General features: G+C 52.1%; 1 protein-coding gene and 1 long non-coding RNA gene across 4 annotated transcripts in view; one reads left to right on the plus strand and one right to left on the minus strand.

Moving 5' to 3' along the window:
• The first annotated feature begins 11,626 nt into the window (after nucleotides 1–11,626).
• PAK6 (p21 (RAC1) activated kinase 6) overlaps nucleotides 11,627–24,590 on the plus strand; it is a 39,502-nt gene continuing 26,538 nt past the window's right edge. The window contains exons 1-2 of one of the 3 annotated variants that reach the window (XM_015141860.3): nucleotides 11,627–12,356; nucleotides 13,120–13,202. The gene's annotated coding sequence lies outside the window, so the exon portion shown is untranslated. The other 2 variants (XM_015141861.3, XM_015141863.2) reach the window with 2 other exon arrangements.
• On the minus strand, nucleotides 15,618–24,067 carry LOC114679380 (uncharacterized). The gene is made up of 2 exons (XR_013395502.1): nucleotides 19,832–24,067; nucleotides 15,618–15,868 (listed from the first exon to the last, which is right to left on the minus strand). It is a non-coding gene; the product is annotated as an uncharacterized LOC114679380 (long non-coding RNA).

A 24,590-nucleotide genomic window follows, 5' to 3' on the forward strand; every position in this document is an offset into this window, starting at 1 on the left:
GCTGGTCTTGAACTCCTGAGCTCAAGCAGTTCACCCCCCTTGGCCTCCCAAAATGCTGGGACTACAGGCATGAGCCACCATCCTGGCCCTTATTTGTTTCCTTTTGCATTCTAAACAAAATTGAAAAATCTGATAACCCTAGAACAAAATGATCACACAGTTTAAAAAGATGACATGCATGAATCTTCAATGATGTTTTCTCATTCAAGGAAATGATAGCTAAGGGTGAATGAGTGTGCAGTGAGTCCAGAGTCCCAGCGAGTCAAGGGGGTCAGGCTGGCAGAAATATGAGTGAGACAGAGTAGACAAAAGCTAACTAGCATGGCCAGGAGGGACCTTTTCAGATCAAGTGTACCCCATCACTGAACAGGCATAAAGGCCATTGCTCAGGACTCACTCAGACAGGCATGTTCAATATCCTAGCATATGGACCAGTGGTCAAGGTTCCATGGTATAGGCCTTTGGGGGCAGCTGCACAGCTCCTCCCTGTACCATTCCTCTGTGACATTTTATTATGAATTGCCTTGGACTTGTCTATATGTATGGACTTACCTCTCCAACTCATATGAGTTTGTTGGAGGCAAGTTCTCTTTTATTTTTTCGAGATGGAGTTTCACTCTTGTTGCCCAGGCTGGAGTGCAGTGGCACAATCTCAGCTCACTGCAGCCTCTGCCTTCCGGGTTCAAGAGATTCTCCTGCCTCAGCCTCCTGAGTAGCTGGGGTTATAGGAGCCCACTACCACCCCCATCTAATTTTGTATTTTTAGTAGACATGGGGTTTCTCCATGTTGGTCAGGCTGGTCTTGAACTCCCGACCTCAGGCGATCTGCCCCCGTCAGCCTCCCAAAGTGCTGGGATGACAGGCATGAGCCACTGCGCCCGGCGGGCAAGTTCTCTTTTTATGCCCTGGTTAGGATTTCAATATAGTGCTCACATTATAAGGGGTCGACTTTACAGGCCCAAGGTCTGCTTAGAACTTTCTCAGCATTGAGATGGCGCTCTGCCTATGGTACCAAACCAAACACTAGCATGGTGGCTAGAAATTCTGCCTTTAGCCAAAATATCTGGACTTGAATCCTAGCTGTTTAGCACTGGACAAGTTACTTCACCTCTCTGAACCAGTGTCATCTATAAAATGAGGATAACTGAAGTGCCTACTTTACGGAGTATTGAGAACTGAAGCTTTTAAGTACACATACTTGTAGATGTTTGTATTGATTTAGTTCTAATGGTCTAAGGTTCTCTGGAAACCTCTCAAGTAATTTGAGATCTCCGCTGGTTGGAGCCTTACTATCTTTTGACTTAATGTACACAGTATAGCTAAACCTGTAATATAATAAAGGTAAGTGAAAGAAATGCAGTATTCTGTAATTTAAAGATAAGGGAAAATTAGTTGTTTCTATCAGGATAAGTTTCAGGGAACCAAATATTTGTACTTAAAGAGATAGTCCTTAAGATCAGCTACATACCAAGGTATCAGGAAAGTCCATCCAGTCCCCATTCTCATTCCACAAGGCCGTTTCAGCCCAAAGGACCTCTGGCTTACAGCTGGGCTGCTTCTGTGCCATGTTCAGAGCGCAGAGATCTTTAAAAGGCTGTCTTGGGTCCTGTTTGCTCCGAGGTACCAGGCAGGGTCTTGCTGCCCACCAGCCACTTACAGGTGCATCTCAGTCTTCCTCTCCCCAACCAGGAGAAATGGCTTTCTAGCATGGGGGCATGACCTACTGATCCCATTTAAGGCATCTAGTCCCTTCATGAGACTCTCTTGTTGCTAGCGCATCTAGCCACACAACAGTGTTGCGGTCAACAGTGAACCTCATATCTGACTGTGGTCCCATAAGATATAATACCATAATTTTACTGTACCTTTTCTATGTTTAAATATGTTTACTTTTTATTTTTATTATTTTTTGAGGCAGGGTCTCACTCTGTTGCAGGCTGGAGTGTGGTGACATGATCAGAGCTCACTTCAGCTCCATTTTCTAGGCTTCAGCGATTCTCCCACCTAAGCCTCCCAAGTAGCTGGGACTACAGGTGTGTGCTACCATACCTGGCTAATTTTCTTTTTTTTAAATTAGAGACAGTATCTCACAGTGTTGCCCAGGCTGGTGTCAAACTCCTGAACTCAAGGGATCCTCCCACCTCGGCCTCCCAAAGTGCTGGTATTACAGGTGTGGGCAACTGCCTGCAGCCTAAATATGTTTAGATACACAAATGCGCACCTTTGTGTCACAGCTGCCTACAGTATTCAGTACAGTAACATGCTTTGCAGGTTTGTAGCCTAGGGGCAATAGCCTGCACCATATAGCCTAGGTGTACAATAGGTTTATACCATCTAAGTTTGTGTAACTACACTCTGATGTTTGCACGATGAAACTACCTAACAATGCATTTCTCAGAATGTGTCTCTTATCATTAAGCTAGTATCTGTCATTAAGTAATGCCTGACTGTATTTCTATTTTATGCTGTGCTACATCCCTCACCTGAGCCAATGAATAAAAGGTGATCACTTGCTTAATAGGAAAAAGGAAAGGGGAAATAATAGGAAGCCCTGTGAACTCAATTCAGGAACTGGAAAACCTGGGCTCAACAGCTGCTTGATCTGATTAGGTCACTGCCTTTGCTTGCCCATCTAAACTAGTACTGACGGCTCCTACCTCAAAGGGTTCTTATGAGAATGAACACAAGACAGTAGGTGAGCATGGAAGTTCCCTGACTTAGAGCAAGCAGTGATTCGTGTCTGTTTCCCCAGCATCCAGCCCAGGGCAAGGCACATGGGAGGCAGTAGGAGCTGGTGCAAACCACTGGTGAATCTAAGCCACTGTTGAGAGAGATGCCTGACATTCTCATTCACTCCGGCCTGCAGCTGCAACCTGTTGACTCCCGTTTTACTCTTTGTTGAACACAGAAATGTGTTCATTTTTGCCCTCCAGGGCAGCAAATAATATCTTGGAATGTGGCAAAAAAGATAAGCCCCTAGGGTCAGGTGCAGTGGCTCACACCTGTAATCCCAGCACTTTGGGAGGCTGAGGCAGGCAGATCACCTGAGGTCAGGAGTTCAAGACCAGCCTGACCAACATGGAGAAACCCCGTCTCTACTAAAAATACAAAATTAGCCGGGCATGGTGGCACATGCCTATAGTCCCAGTTACTCAGGAGGCTGAAGCAAGAGAATCACTTGAACCCAGGAGGTGGAGGTTGCAGTGACCTGAGATCATGCCATTGTACTCTAGCCTGAGCAACAAGAGCAAAACTCTACCTCCAAAAAAAAAAAAAAGCCCCTATATATTAAGTTTTGCTGTGGCCTCCACAGTGATGATGGGTACCACAAAGAATATAACAAAATGTAAGGCATGCTCACTCCCTTCAGATAGCTTATAATTTGGAGAAACAGGCCACAGCACTTAAAAGCCAAGATAATATATGAGAGAAATAAGTCAGTTAAAAACGGACATCTCAAGGGAAGCCATGAGCAGGAGCCGATGGAGTGGAGCAGTGTATGTGTTAGACTGAAGTAAGGGCTAGTGTGGCATGACAGGGGCTGGAGCTGGCTTATATTAGGTAGTTTTCAGCTGAAAAAAAAAAAAAAAAACAAAAAAAAAACAGAAGAACAACCAAAATATCTTAAGGGGTAAGAATATCTGTTATTTCACATAGCAGCAAACCTGGAGCTCAGAAGTTCATGTAGGGCCCAAGTTGTTTCCACCTTCCTATTCCTCCATCCTCAGCATGTTGGCTTTTGTCCTCGAGCTGGTTCCCTTGTGGGTCTCAGTTGGCTACCACAGTTCCAAGTTCCACAACAACTTGGAGCAGCGTAAGAAAACTTTCTCCCAAAACCCTCCCAGCTGGCTTCCTCACATGTCTCTTGGCCAGATTGTCACATATCTGGGCCTACACCAATCCCTGGCAAAGGGAAGGGCGTTACCAAGATTAGTTTAAACTTAAGATTCACCCCTAAGGGCTGGGGCTGGGGAGGGGCGTTTCGCTGAGTACACAGTTAGGAGAGGAGTGTACATTCTAATAAACAGGGTTTCTTCCAGCAAGGGAGGTGAGATGGATTTAGAAAGGCAACCAAGCCGGGCATGGCGGCTCACACCTGTAATCCCAGCTACTCAGGAGGCTGAGGCGGGAGGATCAGTTGATCCAAGGAGTTTGAGGTTACTGTGAGCTATGATGGCACCAATACACTCCAGCCTGTGTGACAGAGCAAGACTCCATTCTTTTTTTTTTTTTTCTTTAAAAAAAAGGTAACCAACAGTGTCTGCTATATAGGTAGTATGTTGTTGGGAAGAAAAAAGGAAGGATTTGGTAACACAATAGCATCCTAGACTCTGAAATAGATCACCTGGGTTCAAACCCATGTCCTGTCATTTAATGACCTGAGTAAGTTAACATCACAATGCCTTAGTTGCCTCATCTCTGAAATGGGATTATGATGGTTCCCAGCCAAACTATAAATTTCATGGGGACAGGGTCTCAACTTGCTCACTGAGTTCTCCCCAGCACCTAGCAGAAAGCATTGTACCTAGCAGGTACTTAGTAGATATTTGTTGAATGGGTTAGTTAATTGTATTGTGAGGATTAAGTGAGTTAGTGTATGGCAAGGGTTCAACACAGCACATAATCTAAAGTATATGCTCAAAAAAATAGTGTTTCACTGCAGGCTTTGTAGAGACCTTTGGAACCCTCTGTCAGCGGTCCCCAACCTTTTTGGCACCAGGGACCAGTCTCATGGAAGACAGTTTTTCCACAGATGAGGGGTGGTGGGGGATGGTTTTGGGTGAAACTAAATTCTCAACCTAGATCCCTTGCGTGCACAGTTCACAATAGGGTTCGCATGCCTATGAGAATCTAATGCCACTTGCAGGAGGCAGAGCTCAGGCAGTAATGCTTGCTTGCCTGCTGCTCACCTCCTACTGTACAGCCCAGTTCCTATCAGGCCACAGACCGGTACCAGTCCGCACCCCAGGGGTTGGGGACCCCTGCTCTGTGTGTGTCTTTTGGCTCCTTTGCACCACCTATGCTGCCAGGCTTAGCAGCAGCCCTAGAAACAGGTGTGTCAAGAAGGCTCTGCTCCTGGTGGGCTGGGGCTGAGATGGCAGAGGCCCATCCCATCATATGCCAGAAAGAGGACACACCTGTGAGTTCAGGACTTGGGACTCTACAGTTTGCAGCTCTGCTCAGACTGGCTTCTGGGCAGCTCCTCACTTTGCCATTAACTCCTCAGAGTCAAGACCCAGACGCCGCTTGGACCAGCCCCACTCCTAAGGTCATCTGGTCAGAGTCTGCAGGGGTGACCCTTTCACTGACAAAAGGCTTTTGGTCCTATCCCTAGTGAAGTCCCAGCCAGTCTTTGGTAGTCTCCCCGTTTTCCTGCTCTGACAGAGATGGGCCAGCCCCTCCCATAGGCGCTGCTCTGGGGAAAGGCTCATCCACAGGCTAGGCCTCTGCCGGGCCTGCTGCCAGCCCCTGAGCCTTTGGAGATTGAAAGCTGACTCCCCACTGAGGTGTGGGCCTCTGTCCAGCCAGCACAGAGGGAGGCACAACCCTTGCAGCAGTACCCACAGCCCCAGTCACAGCAGGCTGTGGCCAGACCCTGATTGAGTGGCTCCCTCTCAGCCATCTGTTCAGTCACCCAGAAACAAGTCAAGTCAAAGCTCCCAGTGAGTTCCTGCCTCAGCCATGTGGTGTCACAAGGAAAGCCGGGGCGTTGCGACTTCCTGATTTGGGAGAAGATGTGTACACACATTGAGCCTCAGACTCCTTATCTGTAGAACCTGGGGTAGTGATACCTACTTCATGGTGTTTTACGGAGTCCATGGAATCACAGATGGAAAGGCCTAGATGTACCACACCTGACATGTCGGAGACTTCACATAAAAGGGTTTTCAGCTGCTGCCACCCCATCTTGTGAAATCAAGGATTTTCACAATTTCATACACCTAGTCCTGGAAAAAAGCATTGCATTCCCTGTTCACTTACTTGAAAATCCCTCTTCATTTTTTCCGAGAGAGAGGGTCTCACTCTGTTGCCCAGGCTGGAGTGCAGTGGCCAAATCTCAGCTCACTGCAACCTCAACCTCCCAAGTAGATGGGACTACAGATGTGCACCACCATGCCTGGCTAATTTTGTTTATTTTTTGTGAGACAAGGTCTCGCTGTTGCCCAGGCTGGTCTCGAATTCCTGGACTCAAGAGATCCTCCAGCCTCGGCCTCCCAAAGTGCCAGGATTAAGGCGCGAGCCACCACGCCCAGCCTGAAAACCCTTTCTCCTGAGGGAAAACTGTTCGAGAAGTCAACAGCAGAGTCCTTTGCCAGGGCCTCTTCCAATACTGATGAGATTCTGGTCTGTGCTCCCCTCCCTCATATCTTGTATAGCTTTGTGACTAGAGATTGGGTAAAAAGGGAAGACCTTGCCAAATGGTGCCCTCCTGCTACCCTCTCTGGCTGTCTGCTGACATTGGCTACTTGAATCTCTTGTCAGTTACTGTGCCCACCCTTGGCCCCTGCCAGCATCCTCCACACACCTTGCCCACAAGAGGACAGCAGGAGCAGGGCCACAGGGGAGGGCTTGCAAGGGACCTATCTGACAAGGCCCTGAAACTTCCCTCCCACTGAGGACCCCAGGACTTCACTTAGTCATCCCCTACTTTGCTGCCAATACTTTGGGGCAGATGTCCAGGAAGCATCTGTTCCTCTGTACCCTCCCGGCCAAGGAAGGCACTTGAGAAAAATCTCTTGAAGGTAGAGCCCCTGCTTCTGGCCTAGCTTTCCTGGAGACGCAGGGCTGACGAGTGCCGCCAAGGTAAGGCCAGCTCTGGAGTGTGGGATATACAGGCCTCCAGTGGCAACACCTCATTAATCAAGCCCTTCCTTTCCGGAACCTGCCCTGACTTGGGATGGTGGGAAGGAAGGCGGGCAGAATCTGTTCCTCCCTTCCTGGCCCTGCGGTGAGAGGCGCTGACTAGTGTCGGTGGGTGGAGACAGGCCCATCAGAACGCCTGAGTGAGGCACCTTCTGAACATGCAGCACAAGCGGGTGTGCAGTGTGGGGAGGAATCTAAAGATCTAGAAAAATCTGGCAGCAAATGAATTTTACCCACACACTGGAGCCCTAGGCTTTGTTTCTAGAAGTTTTTATTATTTAGGAAAACTTGGGAAGCACTGGTGTATGAAAATTTTTGGAACTTCATTGCCACATGGCCTTTCCAAAGACATCCCCAGATGGTTTTTTTAAAACCATACAGTGGGACAAGGTTGATATAAACAGTTGTTCCAGCTGAATCCAACTCACCAAAATGACGCAGGTGAGGCAAATTACTTTTGAGACTGCAAGTACTGTATATGTCCATTAACAAAAACACAGTAAAAGACTAAGAAATTGTAAGGACACTGGCTTGGCTGATTCACGCTGCTGCAAATCCCTAGGAGCCAAGATTCAAAGGTAGAAATGTCTGTGGTGACAGCACCACCACTGCCTTTGACCAAATTACAGATCTGTCACACTCAGAGCTTGCTGCTAGCATGGGGCTGCCATCGGCAGCAAAGGGAACTCCATGGGTCTGTGAGGAGGAGCAGCTGAGTTCCTGACTGCCTTTAATTTTCTCTGAGGCTTTGCTGAATCACCTAATCTCTTGGGGCTGTGGTCTTCTCACCTGTAGAAGGAGGGCCAGGGCTGATGACCCTAGAGTGCCTTTCAGCTCTGGGATGCACGCATTCTAAGGAGGGTGGCTAGAGCACAGAACCTCTAAAGATGTTCATTCGTTCCTTCAACAAAGTTTACTTGAGCACCTGCCATGTGCTAAGCACCAGGGCCCACCACTGGCCCAGAGACACAAGCATCTGCTGGCCTGCCCGCTGCAGCAGCAGCCACCTTTGCAGGCTGGTGGAGCCCCCTTTCTACAGCCTTTGGAAAAAAAAAATGGTTCTAAATTTGCAGATCCTCTCATCAAATCAGGAAGTCATGAAACATGATATAATAGAGGAACTGGTCTCAGTTTGCACAGGCCATCAGGTTCACAAGACAGGAATCAAATATCAACAATGGCTGATTATCACACTCAGGAATTGAAAATAATTAGAAAAAGTGGCAGAGATGCTGTGGCAACCATTGGCTGGTCCCCTTTGGTCTCCAGCACCCATTCCCCCTTTGGTTTAGTAACAGCACCCTAACTTTCCTCCCTATATCGTGTGATAACGGAAGCACTGTCTCCAGGATACCCTCCCTGAGAAACAGGCATACGACCTGAGCCAGCCAATCAGACTCCTTCCCTGCAAGGATGCACTAGGTGGACAGCATGGTGGGAGCACCTCTCATCCAGGCAGGGGTGATCTGTGGGACTGCAGTCAGTCCCGATGCTTAAGAGACCCCAGGACTGCCATGGCTTCTGTCCTGGACTTGATTCTGCAGGCTGACAGAACCTGACTGATGCAGATTCAGGGGAGGTGGTTTGTTTTGTTCTCAGTTCCTTTCATGAAATGGCTATTATCTCTGCTAGCTACTATAGCAGAAATCTGGAAAACATGATTTTTCTTGATTTATGAAATTACTGATGTTTCTTCAGGAATTTCTGCCTGCTTCTCAATAAACAGGCAGAAACTTAGAAATGTTACATTTCTTAAAGAGAGTCATGGTAATTCTTATCTGAAAAAGATGATAGTGGTTTGAATTTAATGTAATGTACTCTATCTCCTGCCTTAGTGCCCTCACATCGTCATGCTGCCCTCCCTCTTAACATTTCTGAAAATGGAAAGACACGAGGGAAGAAAAAGTGTTTTCCACATCCCCACATTTTTGCCTTAAAGTGGAATTTGTAGAGGAAAATGTGCAAATATACAAGTTTTAAGTACTCTCCATAGCTCTTGGGTTTCTATTATTAGGTTTTGTTTGTTTGTTTGTTTTGAGACTGAGCCTCGTTCTGTTGCTGCCCAGGTTGGAGTGCAATGGCGCAATCTGCTCACAGCAAACTCCACCTCCCGGGTTCGAGCAATTTACCTGCCTCAGCCTCCTGAGTAGCTGAGATTACAGGCGCCCACCACCACACCCTGCTAATTATTGTATATTTAGTAGAGACGAGGTTTTGCCACGTTGGCCAGGCTGGTCTCGAACTCCTGACCTCAAGTGATCCACCCGCCTCGGCCTCCGAAAGTGCTGGGATTACAGGTGTGTGCCACTGCGCCTGACCTATTATTAGTTTTAAAAACATACATTCCTTTATTTTTAATTTTGTATTGTTTAAATACAACAATACATGTTCACTGAAACAATGCAAGAGTGTAAAAAGTCCAAGGTGAAAGACCCCTGTCACCACCACTCCTATTTCCAAGGATAACCATATTGACAGTTTGTGGTTTAAACATACAGATATAGAAATATCTTTAAATAAAAAACTTATATGAGATTATGCCATCTCATATTTTCAAGTTAACATTGATCAACCTGGTCTTTTCTCTCAACTATGGTGGTCATCCTTCCTCATACATACAGACTGACCAAACTCATTCATTTTAAGGCTACAGATACTTCATTGCATGGGGATGTATCGTCCTGTATTAATCTGTCACCCAATTAATCTGCCCAATTGATGCGCATTTTGGTGGCTTCCAGTTCTTTGCAGTTACAAACAGTGCTACCGTGAATATTCTTATACCAATATCTTCAGGCCGATGTGCAACTATTTCTTAACTTGGATTCCTAGAAGTGCATTTGCTGGATCAAGTACATACACATTTTGAAATTTTGGTCAAAACTGTGAAATTGCCCCCCAAGAAGAATGTACCGATTCACTCTCCCACCTGCCTTTTTTTTTTTTTTTTTTCCACTGTATTATGGCAGGGAGTGGTATATCCCTTTTGTTTTGGTTTGCATTTCCTGGATCATTCGTTAGTGAGACAGAGCAGAAGTGGATTATATATAAGTTTACACACAAAATTACATGGAGATACAAAAAGAAGAAAAATACAGCGTTCCTCTTCAAAGCGAACTGATAACTTAGTTAGAGGGAAATGTTTCATGATGACCACAAATGGAATTTTTTTTTTTTTTTTTTTTTTTTTGAGAGAGTCTCGCTCTGTCACCAGGCTGGAGTGCAGCAGCGCGATCTCGGCTCACTGCAACCTCCGCCTCCCGGGTTCAAGCGATTCTCCTGCCTCAGCCTCCTGAGTAGCTGGGATTACAGGCACACACCACCACGCCCAGCTACTTTTTGTATTTTTAGTAGAACGGGGTTTCACCATGTTGGCCAGGCTGGTCTCGATCTCTTGACCTCATGATCCATCCGCCTCGGCCTCCCAAAGTGCTGGGATTACAGGCGTGAGCCATCATGCCCGGCCACAGATTGAAATTCTTATGTTTAATGCCATGATATCTAACACTGCGTTCAATCAAAATGTCTACGCATGCGGCCTGAGACCTTTGCGCAGAAGGTGCCTAGGGTCATGGTTTGGGAAGATTAATCTGCCACCAGTGGAGGGGTGGATAAAAACTAATGTTTATTAGGATCAAGATGAGCAGTCTCTGTGCCAGAAACTTTATTCATTTAATTCCCACAGCCCTGTGAGGCAGGTGAAATCATCCCCATTTTATGGATGAGGAAATTGAAGTTCAGTTGGTTCAATAACATGCCAAAGGTCACTCAGCTGACGAACAGTGGAGCTCAGATGCGGAAGACTGAAAACTCAGAGCCTGGGCTTTTAACCAAACACCGCATGGCTTCGCTACAGAAGAAAGTTAGAAAGAGTTTTCAAAAATAAAATGTGGGGCCAGGTGCCACCTTGGATATAAGGGACTGGGGGACGGAAAGAGTCAAGAACTCCCAGGCTTCCCTCTGGCTGTCAATAGCCAGTGGGTCCTGGCAGTGGGAGCTGGGCCATCAGAGGTGGCGCCCGAAGTGGGGCAGGCACAAAATGGGTTTTGGGGCCAGCGTTTGCCCGGGTGATGGTCAAAGCCACAGAAAAGAGGTGTTTTGACGGAGTGGTGGCTGAATGTGGGGAAAGATGAGCAGGGGACCAAGCCTGGAGCTTGGGCAGCCCACGATTGGACACTGGGAGAAGAAAAGGAGCCAGCGGAGGAGACACTGAGGCTAGGAATGGGAAGGGCACTGTGGAAATCTGGGCTCCACCTGGCGCTCCGGGGAGCGGGTAGGGGGGCGCATCAAGGAGCTCAAGCTGCCTCACCAGCAAATGCCTCTGTTTTTGACCAGAGGCAGTGAAATAAAGGGACCCAGTTAAGTAACTGGTTTCTGGTTCCTGCCAACCCAGGAAGCCGGCACCGGCCCTGCTTTACATCCCATGTGCCACGCTCAGCCTTCGAAGCAAAACCAGCTGAGGCCAGCACCTGCCAGGTCTGAATGCGCAGCTCCAAGTTCTGGGGGGTGGGGGTGGGGTGAGCCAAGGAGGTCTGGCTTCTCTAGGGCAAGGGTCAGGAGGACAGCAGGGAGGCTCACCCTGAGCCCGCAGGCAGCCCTTCCTCCTCCTCCCCTTCAGCAAAGAAAGGCAGAGAAAAACGTGTTTTTATAAATAGCTCCAGCCCCAGCTGATTTGTAAATTCCGTGGGTTTTTTTTGTGTCAATGACATCACCTTCCTCCCCATGGCAACCCCCGACGATATCAAAATTGCCAAGCAACGTTGGAGCAGCTCGGCGCCCCAAACGAGCAGGTCGCTGCCTGAGGATTTAATGGAGAAATCCCAAAGTGAGCCGGGGCGCACGGTGGAGGAGGGGCGCGCCGCAGCCGGGGCCGCCGGGCCCTGATGGGCGGGAGCGGGGTGGAGCGGCCTCGCCTGACAGGCAGCCCTGGGCGCTGGGCTCCGCGGCCACACTCTGGAGACAGCCACTGTCCAGGCAGGTGGGGGAGGGCGCTGCTCCCGTCCTGATGTACCAGGAGCCGCCAGCAGCCATCCAGGTGACTAAGCCGGCCCACTAGCACTGAGTCACCGCCCGCCTGGAGCTGTTCTTGCTTCTCCTTTGCATCTGATTATTTTGGGAGCTGGAAACTTGGAGCTGCACCTGAGTCCCGCCCCTTCTAGCTCTCCCCTCCCTACCTTGGGCTCCAGGAAGATGGGACTTGCTGTGAGTCTGCTGCCACCCGCTAAAGATATGGAAGACGCTGTGGGGGCCAGAGGTGCCCGGGGGGCCGTGGCAGCAGGCAGAGTGCAATAGCAGATATGGTGGTCAGGCTGCCCGTGTGTGTCCTCTGGAGGTGTAAGGACAGAAGGGCAGTCTTGTCCCAGCTGACTGGAGTCCTCCCGGGCTGGCTCTGAACTCATCTCCCACGGGGATGTTTCTGTAAAGGAGTGGCTTCTGGGGTCGGAGTGGCATTTGGAGACCGAGGCTGGATTGGCTTAGGCTGGCCTGGGCAGGTAGGTGGCTCTATGCTGGGCGTGGACCCACGTGTGTGTGAGTGCGAGAGTGTGTAAGCCAGTGTGTGTGCTGGGGACAGCAGCTGGGTCCAGCAGAGCTGGCTGGGGGCCTGACAGCAGTTTATCCTAACTGATGCTGGGTGGGCGTAGGCCCTGAGATGGGCATCAGGGAGAGGGGACGCCAGACACACGGCCTAAGCAGGGTGAGGAGCAGCTGCCAGCCCCGGCAGGCCCAGGCCCTGTCTGGGTGCACAGGACCGAGACACAGCAACATGCCCAGGTAGGAAGCCTTCCGGAGGGGCTGGCCAGGGTGAGAGCCCATCACTGGGGGGCTGGGCTGCCCCTTCATTCTGGCAGGTCTGGGTACCAAGGAAACAGCTTCCTACCAAGAACCTCGTCACTCTCTCAGGCAGGGCCAGTCAGCACCCATGTGCGTCTCTGCTGAGCTCACAGGGACACCATTCAGTGAGAAGGGTGCTGGCCAGGGCACGGCTTCCCCACGATCAGGACCCAGTGGGTGCCACCCTCAAGCCCCTGGTCCCCACAGGGCATGCCCCAGTGTGTGTCAGGAGGGGGGAGGTCTCACCTCCCCCACACAGCTGGCAGCTTTGCGGGCACCAGTGAGTAAGCTGCCAGAGGGAGGGAGGCTCTGTGCCCACAGAGGCAGGACGACACCAACCAGGAGCCTTCAGGAGAAGAGGCTGGGTGAAAAAAGCACTGAGGTTTTCTTTTCCTTTTTTTTTTTTTTCTATTTTGCCTGAAGGGAGTGCCGCTTCCTGGGCTAGAAACAAGCACCAGCCTGCAGTGGAGAACGCGGGGCCCCGCTGCCCAGAAGGAGCGGCCACGGTAAGGTTCCCCCTGCCGCTGCATGCTCGGGATTCCTGGGCTAGGGACCGGGATGCTAAGGTGTCCAGGCTGCCTCCCACCTGGGACAGGGAGGCTAACTCCACAGCTGTGGGTTCCTGGGTCAAGGAGCTCCACTCCCAACCCGACCTGCCGCCCTCTTTCCAGATTGACTGTGAAACAGTCCAATCCCAGCTAGATGCTGGCTGCCTAGCTAGAGGGAGAGGTGCTTGTTTCTGCTGTTCCTGCATGTACTTCCTGCCCCTTCTGGGCCAACCCAGTGTCACCAGGACACCCCTATACCAGGCCCCTCTCACTTTACCGCCTCTGGGACATTTCCCTTGTGTATTCATTCCACAAATATTTAGGGAGCACTGCTGGGTTCCAGGCTCCAAGTCACACCCTTTTGCTGGGTTTCACCTGGCACAGATTCTGACTCTGAAACTCAGTGTCAGGGCAGGTTCGGGGAGCTGCCTGGCCGAGCATGGTCACTCCTCACAGGCCTTGGGCTCCCCACCCCTGCTGCAGGGTGGATGACCTGGTCAGCTTCGGGGACATCAGGCCCAGTGAGCTCGGGTTTATAAAGCACTGGGCCCCACCAGGAAGCAAGGCTAATGTCCTGTGGTCTCCAGTTGTCCTTTGCCTGGCATCATACACCAAGAGGTTTGCGCGGTTCTGCTTGTGGTCTTCCTGAGGCTGGTTCTGGTGGGAACTGGGCTGCAGGAGGAGAGGATGAGCTTAGGAGCCGTGTGGCCCCCAGGCCTGGTGGGCCTGGGACTCAGCCCCACGGGAGCCCATCGAGCTGGGGTTGAGGCCTTTGGGGCAAGCAAGGAGTCCCCTCTGCAAGCAGACTTCCCTGGCGGTTGTCCTGGCCAGGCTTGGAGGTGGTACCTGGGAGCCCTAGTGAGCAGAGCGCCTGGTCAGAGAAGGGTCAGCGCCAGAGGCAAGCCCTTCTGGGAGCAGCTGATTTGGACGGAAACTCTGTGCACCTGAGATGGGGAGTGTGGGGACTGCACGGCCTGTCCAGCGCCCCGAGGACAAACCGAAGCCCTCCCAGACTTGCCAGACACAGGGAGGATGCAGTGGGTGGGGTCTCCAGCCAAGGAAAGCCCACTCTGCACAACTCCTAAGGATGACCAAAAAGTTCCCTGTCCTGGAGGAGCACATGCACTCGGAGTCGGGAGGAACCCGTAAGTGTCTCTCACGCCAGTGAATTCCCACACCTGGCTCCTGGATGAGGAGAATGACCCAGCTGTGGGGGTATCTCCTGCTGCCTCACAAAAGGTGACTCTGTGCCTAGGAGTCTTCCACGAATGCAGAGCTGAGCAGGGGCTGCTGCCCAGTTGGGGGCAGAGGGGCCGAGGCTGTTGAGCACCAGGCAGACAGCAGGCCAGCAGCGGGCAGCAGGCTGGGCCGGGGGGAGCAGAGAGTACGGGCCAGGGCAGGCTGGGCAGGAGAGGAAAAGGTGCCTGGGGTCCTGAGGGCTCAGGGCGGACTCCAGACAGCTGGCCTTGTTATGCCAGCCCACTTCTGTGGGAGAGGCCCCCTGCATAGGGGACTGGGCAGGGAAGAGGCTGAGACACTGAAAGACTGAATTCCTCACCCAAATGGCCCAGAGATGCCCACTGCACAGTGTCCTGGGTGCGGAAGGCAGGAAGGACTCATGAGAGGCTGTCCTGTGGACTGAAGCAGAAGGTCCTTCCCATAAGATGCCCTCGTCACCCTGAGCAGGAAGGCCCGGGCTGCGGAAGCAGTGCCTGAGACCTGAGCAGCAGGAAGGATGCCAGTAAAACTCATCAGGAGGCATCTGGCTGCCTGCACCTAGCGGGCCTCAAGGAGAGAGCTTGGTGGACTAGCCAGCAGGTTGGGGTGGAGCAGCAAATGGAAGCTTCTGAGGGCAGAATGAGTTCCCAACTTGCTGAAGCCAAGGCTGGCCCTCCTGCCCAGGGCGAGCAGTCTGCCTGGGCCTGGGAAGCTGCCCCCTTCTGAGAGCTCAGCCCTAGGGCCCAGGAAGGGCTAAGGCGAGAAGAGTGAGGTGTGAGATAAAGGGGACCGTGTCTTTTCCTGGCAGGGTGTGGGGTCCAGGCCGCACCTTGTTCTGACGCACAGGCTGCCAAGCAGATGACAGCCATGGCCTGCCTACTAGGTGCAAGCACTGGTGGCAGGAAGAGGGGGTGGACCAGGCAGGACAGAGCTCTTGCCCTGGGGATGCTTATAGCCCTGGAGCAGAGCAGTGGAGAGGAAAGCTGAGCTGAGCGTGGGGCCAACTGCACCAGAAACAAGCGGAGCCACAAAACCACGATCAGCCCCCGGGTGGCTTTGTCCTTTTGCCCACTCTGTGTCCCAGACTCATCGCTGAACTTGGCAGCCATGACCCATCCAGCCCAGATAATTTATACATTTACACCAACACTGGGCGATGGTTCTTAACATAGAACTTTATAAAGATGGACAAAACAGACAACTTGAGAATGACAAACAAAGGAAGCAGCAGCTTCTATCTGCAGTTGCAGGAGGAGGTGAAGGCTGGGGGAGACAGACCAGGGCGGGAAGAGGCAGGACGGTGGTTGGTTAACATGAAGTCAGCAGCGTGAGCCTCAGGCCCGGTGCTGCCTCTTCCTGGTGACTCGGGCAAGTTATTTCATGTCTCTGGGTCTCAATTTCCTCTCCTGTTCAACAGAGATAATTACAGTACCTATGAGTTAGGGTTGTTGAGAGGATTAAATAAGATAATAAGTGAATGCTCTGAACGGCATGACTGGCACGTACGTACATGTTCAGCAAGAGATAACTATTATCACTGTGATGATAACGGGTGTCAGAGGAACAAAGTGCCAGGAGAGACCATACCTTGTTCAGGGGAATCAGGAAAGGCTTCACGGAGGAGGTGACTTTGAAAGAACCCTCCTCTGAGGAGAAACGAAAGCTCTCAGAATGCCCGGGAAAGCTGGGAAGAAACAATCATGCCAGGTCTATTTTTTCCCGAAACAGCACATTGTTTGTCCACTGAGACTTCCTAAGGAATAACTTGAGACTCCTCCTTCTGGGGTCTAGACTGGGAGATCTTGAGGACTTGAAGTGGGCTGCCCCTGGTGAAGGGATCCAGAGCCCAGCTGTGGCCCTGGCCCTACGCCTTTTGGGGCCTGGAAGCTTTTTTCACATGCTGGCCCTAACTCCAGGAGGAACCGCGTTCTGCTGCGTCCCATCTAAAGCCTACACTTGGCGATGCGGCAGGCAGAGGGGCCAGACCGGGCCACGGCAGGCTCCGGACCACCCTGGCAAGTGGTTTGGAAATGCCTAGTAATCGTGGGCCAGGCGCTGTGGTTCACGCCTGTAATCCCAGCACTTTGGGAGGCTGAGGTGGGCGGATCACGAGGTCAAGAGATCAAGACCATCCTGGCCAACATGGTGAAACCCCATCTCTACCAAAAAATACAAAAAATTAGCTGGGTGTGGTGGCGCACGCCTGTAGTCCCAGCTACCCAGGAGGCTGAGGCAGGGGAATCGCTTGAACCCAGGAGGCGGAGCTTGCAGTGAGCTGAGATCTCGCCACTGTACTCCAGCCTGGCCACAGAGCGAGACTCTGTCTCAAAAAAAAGAAATGCCGGGGCCGGGCGCGGTGGCTCAAGCCTGTAATCCCAGCACTTTGGGAGGCTGAGACGGGCGGATCATGAGGTCAGGAGATTGAGACCATCCTGGCTAACACGGTGAAACCCCGTCTCTACTAAAAATACAAAAAACTAGCCGGGCGCGGTGGCGGGCGCCTGTAGTCCCAGCTACTCGGGAGGCTGAGGCAGGAGAATGGCGTGAACCCGGGAGGCGGAGCTTGCAGTGAGCCGAGATCTGGCCACTGCACTCCAGCCTGGGCGGCAGAGCGAGACTCCGTCTCAAAAAAAAAGAAAGAAATGCCTAGTAATTGTGAGGCTCCATCTCAGAAACTTTTCGTTTTTCCTTTTTTTCTTTTTTTTTTTGAGACGGAGTTTCGCTCTTGTTGCCCAGCCTGGAGTGCAGTGGCGCGATCTTGGCTCTCTGCAACCTCCACCTCCCAGGTTCAAGCGATTCTCCTGCCTCAGCCTCCCGAGTAGGTGGGATTACAAGCACCCACCACCACACCTGGTTAATTTTTGTATTTTTAGTAGAGATGGGGTTTCACCATGTTGGCCAGGCTGATCTCAAACTCCTGACCTCAGGTGATCTGCCCACCTCGGCCACCCAAAACGCTGGGATTACAGATATGAGCCACCACACCCAACCTGTTTTTTCTACAAAGGGTTATCTGTTCTGTGAATTTAGGAAAGGTAATCCTAAGGCCTATTCACCTAAGAACAACGAGGCAACCCCAGAGCATGACAGGCTTTCTTGGGCTGGGGGAACTCACATGCAAAAAAAACAGGTTCCCTCATAACCACACGAGAGGCTGCAACCGCCTTGGCCCCAGCAAAGGGACACCTCTGCTGGCCAGCATTTCCTACCAAACCTCATCACGACACATCAGGCAGGGCAGAGACCCAAGTATTCACAGAGGGACAGTGACGACTTTTTTTGCACACCTGTGGATTCTCCGTGGCAACCTGTTCCCCAAAAGTGCTGCCTCGGTCAGCAAATCCCAGTGTCTCTCTGCCCAGGCAACAGTCTCTCGTGCTCTGGTGTGCCCACAGCCTCCATGCATTCAGCCCCTTGGGCCTCTTGCTATGGGGCCAGAAGCAGAGCTGTGTCCTTCAGGCTGTCAAGGACCTGGCTAGGGAATCCTCTGGGTGTCCAGGGAAGCAGGTTCAGAAAGCTCAGTTCAGCTGGGGCTGTGTTTTGATCTCTGATCCCAGTGCAGCAGGGACCAGCCCGCTCAACTCAGGGCAGACAGCAACAAACCAGTCACCTCGCCCGAGGCCTCCTGCTGCCTGCCTGCTACCTGCCTGCCTGGTGACCAGGACTCCTGAAGGCTGCAGCAGCGGCAGAGTTAAAACTGTAAAACCGGGAAGACTGGTTATGTGGCTCAGCTTCCTGGCCTGAAGAGGCTCCAGCCTCCATTTTCTTTCTTTCAGCTTATGGAATTGTGCAAGAAAGCACAGAGGGTGGAGGGAGCGAGGGGACCAGTGATGCCACAGCCTCCTGCACCACCAGAGCACAGTCCCAGGCCAGCAAGGAGGAGCTCTGAGGCGGGAAAGGCTGCCCCAGGAATGAGCTGGCCATCTCAGATTGCTGTAGCACATTCAAGCCAGCGGGAGTCCCCAGAGGATGTTTCATCCAGCCCCCATAATTTTAAAGTAGGAAACAGGTCCAGAGAAGGAAAGTGGGAACTGAGGCCACACAGCTAACTAATGGCAGGGTGAGTTTCCAGCCCAGAGATCCTCAGCTGCCTGCCCAGCACTCTTGCTACCCAGACTGCCCCCCATCCCACCCCCGTGCTACCAAGGGCCCGTGCGGGAGGAGGCAGCAGCCACTGGGTAACCTGATGGATTGGGAGACGCAGCCTGGCCTGACACATTGGGAGTCTGGGCAGGCCCCTACTTCGCTCCTGGGTGTCTCCTGCCATCCCCCCAGCATCCTGCTAGACCTGAAACCACAGCCCAGCCCATGCTTGTCAGTCAAGTGCTTCCCAAGGATGAACTTTGCACACGGCACCCAGGCCACTCTTGGGTACCAGGCCACTCTCTGATGAAGAGATCTAACTAATTTATGAATGGATTGAGTCAAGTTCTTTTTATCCCAGGTAACTTCATGTCTTAAGCCAAAGAAGGGAGTCAGGATGAGTGTCAGAGATGAAACAGAGGTTCTGGGGCGGAGGGTAGGGGAGGCACCTGGGAGGCCCTGTTCTTCAGGTGATCTTCTGATTGGTGTAGACTTTTGACCCCAGGCAGGCATTTACATGTCCAATAGCCACCATCAGAGGTCAGTTCCCAGAGGCAGGAGGCCTGTCACTTGTCGCCGGTCACCAGGCCCAAGCTAGACAAGAAAAGTTTTTCTATTCCACTAGAGTGGATCTTGCTTCAAGACCATGTGTCTGGGATCCAGAAAGGTGGGGAGAGGTAGAGGTCTCAGATCCTGGGGACGGATGGAGCTGGCCCCGGGGGTAAGAATGCAAGGCCAGGAGTGAGCAGGCATTCAGGACTCCTGTCGAGGAGAGGGTGGTCAGGACAGGAGGAGGGGCTGCCTCATGGACGATGAGGTCCGTCATCCTAGCAGAGGCTGTTGTACCAGCCGCTGGTGAGGGTATGGTAGCGGTGTTACCAGGACCCTGCTATGTCAGCGTTCAACTAAATGTCCCAGCAGGCCAACCACCCCTGCAGTAGTCCAGGGGCTCTGTCCAGTGTGTGACAGAATACTGGGGGAGGGAGGACCCTGAGAAGCGTGGCAGCACAGCACAGATCCACCATGTGGCCATTAGGCCATGCCTTCTGACCCAGGGCACGTGCAGAGGTCCACAGACTCTAGGACCAGCTAGTTAGAGTTCCTAGGGGGCCGCACAGCCCAGAGTCTGTGTGTTTTGTGCATCTGGAACTAAGGTGTTCTGCCCAAAGTGTTGGAGGTGGGCCTCAGGCAACAAATACCCTGCTTTCTCACACCCTTTTCTTCCTTGGAGCTTGGGCCTGGGCCCTCACCTAGTCAGGCACAGGCCTCCGCTCCCCCACACTCACCTGTCCTTCCTGAAAGTCAGCCACTGGGCTCCACGCAGGACTGTCACAGTCACACCCAATCTCAGACCTGGGGCAGTCGCTGGAAGCTCAGAAGGGAGAAGACAAGACAATGAAAGTTTCCCATTCAAGGAGGCATCCAGCTGTTAGTTCTGCCAGCAAACATGCCAGACAGAGAGCTAAACTGCCAGCAACAGATATTTGGATGAAACTTTGGAGGCCATTAAGAGCAGGCGCTGCAAAGCAATTGTAGCGAGAAGATATTAAATGAATCCATCATGTCTCTAAAATGAGTGTCCTTACCACAGACCTGGCTCTTGCTGTTCCTCAGCCCTTCCCAGGGTAGCCCAGGATGCACCTGGGATGGGCGCCGCAGCCTGCAATGGTCCCTGCATCTGAGGGGCTCCTCCCGGGTCACCAGGCCCCTTTGGGACTGTCAAGCAAGTTTAGCCCCCAGTGTCAGCTTGAGTTTGGGGAGGATGGTTTTATATATTCCCGTTGGCACAGGAAGCCTAGTACACTTGCAGAACCCGAGGGAAAGCCAGGCAGAGAGAGAGAGGCTCGAGGTTCTGCTGAGGCCCAGGGTATCAGCAGGACACGTCTGTCCAGCAGCCAGGCAGGGACCCATGGGCTTTTCCAAAACACCTAACCAGGCCCCAGACAGTGCTACTCCCTGGCGCTGGGCTCTCTTTCCGGAATCTGGGGCGAACAGACCTGTTGGGTTGATTTAGTAGCAAGTGGTAGCCTTGTTTTCTGGACGAATCCTGGGATTCTACTCCGTGGCCCATCAAACCAAGCTCCAGTGTGCACGCCGGGGGCGGGGAGGGGAGCTTTCTCCTTGGTCCCTTCCGCAACTGTGCGGGCTGAGGGTTAAGAACCTCTCAACCCATTTGGGGGTGCTGCTCCTCCATACTCCTGTATCCCAATGCTCTAGACCTCATTATTCCACCACCCTCCCAAGGGAGGGAGGTACTCTTTCCATTACACGCATCAGGAGACTGAGGCCAGAGACATGCCATAAGTCTCGAGAGGCAAGAGGGCTCCCACCCGCAGGACTCCACGGCTCTGCAGCTAGACTCCATCAACTTCCCTCCTGCCTGGGGGCCCCGAGGGCCTGGCAGTGTCAGCTTCCTAGGCTCACACTTCCAGATGCGCAGAGGTTCGGAGGCTTGCACCTCCCTCTTGGTCCCATCAGCAGAGAGAGATGGGTGGTCCCATCGGGGTGAGGAGCAGGAAGAAGCAGGTGCTGGGCAGCCTGGAGGAGAGTGGGAGGAAGGGATTTTCCCCCAAGAGTGCCTCTCTCCCAGGCCTCGGGCTCCAGGGTGAGTGGGCGGGGACCCTCTGGGAGCCCCGGCTCCTCAGGGCTCCTCCTGCCAAGCATCCAGCACACGTGCCCCCACCTCCCCAGCAGGTCCTGCCTGAGGGCCTGAGGCGGCTGGGGCGCTGCGTCTGTGAAGGGCAGATGTGGGATGCAGGAACTTCAGGCAGGGTGCTGGCTTGTGGCCAGGAAAGCCTAGCACCTGATTCCTAGCAGGGAACTCAGTGACAGAGTGGGGGAACCTGAGGACCCCTCTGCCCCTCACACCCAGTGCCATGTGGGGGTCCTCATATGTTACTCAGAAATAGGGAGGGAGAGTCCCCCTACCCCTACCCCCAGCCCTCTTGTGTCTCATGTGACAGCCTTCCTGGGCAGTGATTTTTTTAAAATACAAATGCCTTATATTAAGGTCTGAGTTGGTCTCTCTACACTGCCTGTTCAAACATTTCACGGCGCCAGCAGCCTCTAAGCAGCAGAATTGAGAGAACCAGCTTTGGGGTCAGATACACTTCCATTCAAATTGCAGCTCCTCCACTCAGTAACTGGCTTACTTAGTCTTTCTGGGCTGGATAACAAAGTACTGTGGGCTGGTGGTTTATAAACAACAGAAATCTATTTCTCACAGTTCTGGAAGCTGAGAAGCCCAAGAGCAAGGTGCTGGCAGATCTGGTGTCTGGTGAGGGCCTGCTTCCAGGTTCAGAGGTGGCTGTCTTTTTGCTATAATCTCACATGATGGAAAGGGCCAGGGATCTCTCTGGGGGCCTCTTTCATAAAGGCATGAATCCCGTTCATGAGGGCTCTGCTTTTGTGACTTAATCACCTGCCAACAACCCCACCTCCTAATACCCTCGTATTGGTGATTAGGTTTCAACAAATGAATCTTGGGGGGGACATAGGTTTCAACAGATGAATCTTGGGGGGACACAAACATTCAGTCTATAGCAGTAATTAGGAGATCTTCAGCTGTTCTTTAACCACTCCAAGCCTCAGTTTCCTCATTCGTCAAATGTGAATAATAATTGTACAGGACTTCCATCCCGGGGTTGTTGTGAAGACTAAGGGAGATAGCACAGGTACTAGCTTTGTACCGGGCCTGGTCCATGGGAAGCATGCCATCATTGGCAGCCATTATTATTTCTATTATTAGGGGAGGGCGGAGTCGCCCAGAGGAAGGAGGCTGGAAGGAGTAAAAGAGCTTGTTAGTCGCCTTCCTCATCCCCAGGAAGCTTTTCAAGTCATGGAGCAGAAAGATGCAGGGAAGGGATAATGTGTTTGTCTTTCTAAACCACAAGCTGATCCCTATCTTTCCTCTTTGGCCCTAGCCCGAGTGCTCAGCCCTGGCTGTTGGCGCTCAGATGTTACAACAGGCCCCGACAGCCACAGGCTGAGGGAGAACCAGGAAGTACCTGCCCCACCCGACGTGCCCGCCTTGCTGCCCTCCCAGACCATACTGGCCTGCCAATACCTCTGAGATGGCACCACTCCAAGAGCCATGTCCCGTGGTGAAATGCCTGTTTTGGGTGTCTCTTCCAGAGCTCCTACCCAATTTGTAGAATGGGAGTGCCTGGACAATTCCTTCAACCAGAAGGTCTGTGCCAGCAGCCAAGGCTCCTCAAAGGAGGATGTGCCTGGAGTCCCCCGTGCTCAGCATGGCAACCTGGGAACAAGGCAGAGGGTGGCACGTGGACGCTGCAGGAGACACTGTCCCCAGACTGCTCCTGATGCTTCCCGTGCTGTTGTTCTGCCCTTTTCTCCTGGGCAGGGCTGAGCTGGGCATGGATCAGAGGAGAATAGAGAAGGGGAAGAGTCACACACAGGAATTAATCACTCAGGACCTACCCTGAATGGACAATTCAGTGTGGATCCCCAGCTGTCTCAATGTGTGGGGAGGGGGGTGGCAATGGGGGGGGGGCGTGCAACCCAGTGCAGCTGAACTTCACGTAGATGAGACTGGAAGTGCAAAAAACTGGTGTTGTGATGGACCTGAGGGATTCCCTAGTGTAGTCTTGTATCCAGTTCTCTGGCCTACCTGACTGACAGTTATTCTTGAATACCTCCAGTGATGGGGGACTCATTACCTCCTTGGTCAGTCTAACTTGACCCTCTGCCTCTCTCAAGGCCCCAAACCCACTGTAGCTCCCAAGGGGTAGGAGGAACCCAGGGTTTCCTAGAGTTACTCTCTATAGGGTGAGGATGGGACTTGGCTAGTAGCCATTCTAGGGCACCTAAGCCTGAATTCAAACCAAATTAAATACCAGCTCATTTCTGGTAATATTCTAACATTCATACTTCATTGTAGTTCTGTTCAAAAGTACTGCTTGGAGCTGTGATTTGGGTATATAAGGCATTTGCAGTAAAAGAAAATAATTCGGCCGGGCGCGGTGGCTCAAGCCTGTAATCCCAGCACTTTGGGAGGCCGAGACCGGCGGATCACGAGGTCAGGAGGTCAGGAGATTGAGACCATCCTGGCTAACACAGTGAAACTCCGTCTCTACTAAAAAAACGCAAAAATCTAGCTGGGCGAGGTGGCGGGCGCCTGTAGTCCCAGCTACTCGGGAAGCTAAGGCAGGAGAATGGTGTAAACCCGGGAGGCGGAGCTTGCAGTGAGCTGAGATCGGCCACTGCACCCCAGCCTGGGTGACAGAGCGAGACTCCATCTCAAAAAAAAAAAAAAAAAAAGAAAATAATTTGCATGTGCATTCATGAATCAGTAAAAATAATTTAGGGTGTCAATTCTAGGTTAGACAATATAATGCATTTCATTCTAGCTTTGGTTCATGGTTCCTTTCAAATCCTCAGCAACCAATCTCTCCCACCTCCACGCAGCACATTCTGCTTCTGCAGCCAGCATTCGGCCAGTGCACCCATGTCCTTGGTATCTCATCTGTGGGGGGAGCCATTCTTGTAGCACCTGGTCCCCCTCCCACTGCCCCCTCATCCGAGGCCTAGCAGTCAGCTTCCTGGGTGACCACAGGAGGTCAGAGTTTGTCTAAGCGGGTCAGGCCTACAGTATTGTCCAGTCAGAGGAAAGAGAAAGAATCCGCGTGGGAAAGACACAAAGAGGAGGAGGAGAAGACGACGGAGTAGGGGGAGGAGAACAGAAACTAAATATAAATATTGTGTTGGGGATGTTGGGGATGGCAGCGAGGACCTATGGTTAGCTGGCTGGCTCCCACACCACTGTCCGCTCCCACACCACTGTCCCACGGCATACAGGGCCAGCATCTGCACCTGGCACCATGCTTTTCCAAGGAAAGCAGAGGGCATTGGGCTTGTGGTGCAGCCACACAGAGTACAGACCTGTTTGGGGCTGGCAGGTTCCCACGGGTTGCCTGAGCTCTATTTGGTGGGTGCCTTAGAGTAAACTGTGTGTAACCAATACAGCCTGTAATGCAAAAGATTGAGCCATGAGTAGCATTGATACGTCTAAAGAATCAGTGAACA

The sequence above is a fragment of the Macaca mulatta genome, chromosome 7 (genome assembly GCF_049350105.2).
Source record: "Macaca mulatta isolate MMU2019108-1 chromosome 7, T2T-MMU8v2.0, whole genome shotgun sequence".
Lineage (NCBI taxonomy): Eukaryota > Metazoa > Chordata > Mammalia > Primates > Cercopithecidae > Macaca > Macaca mulatta.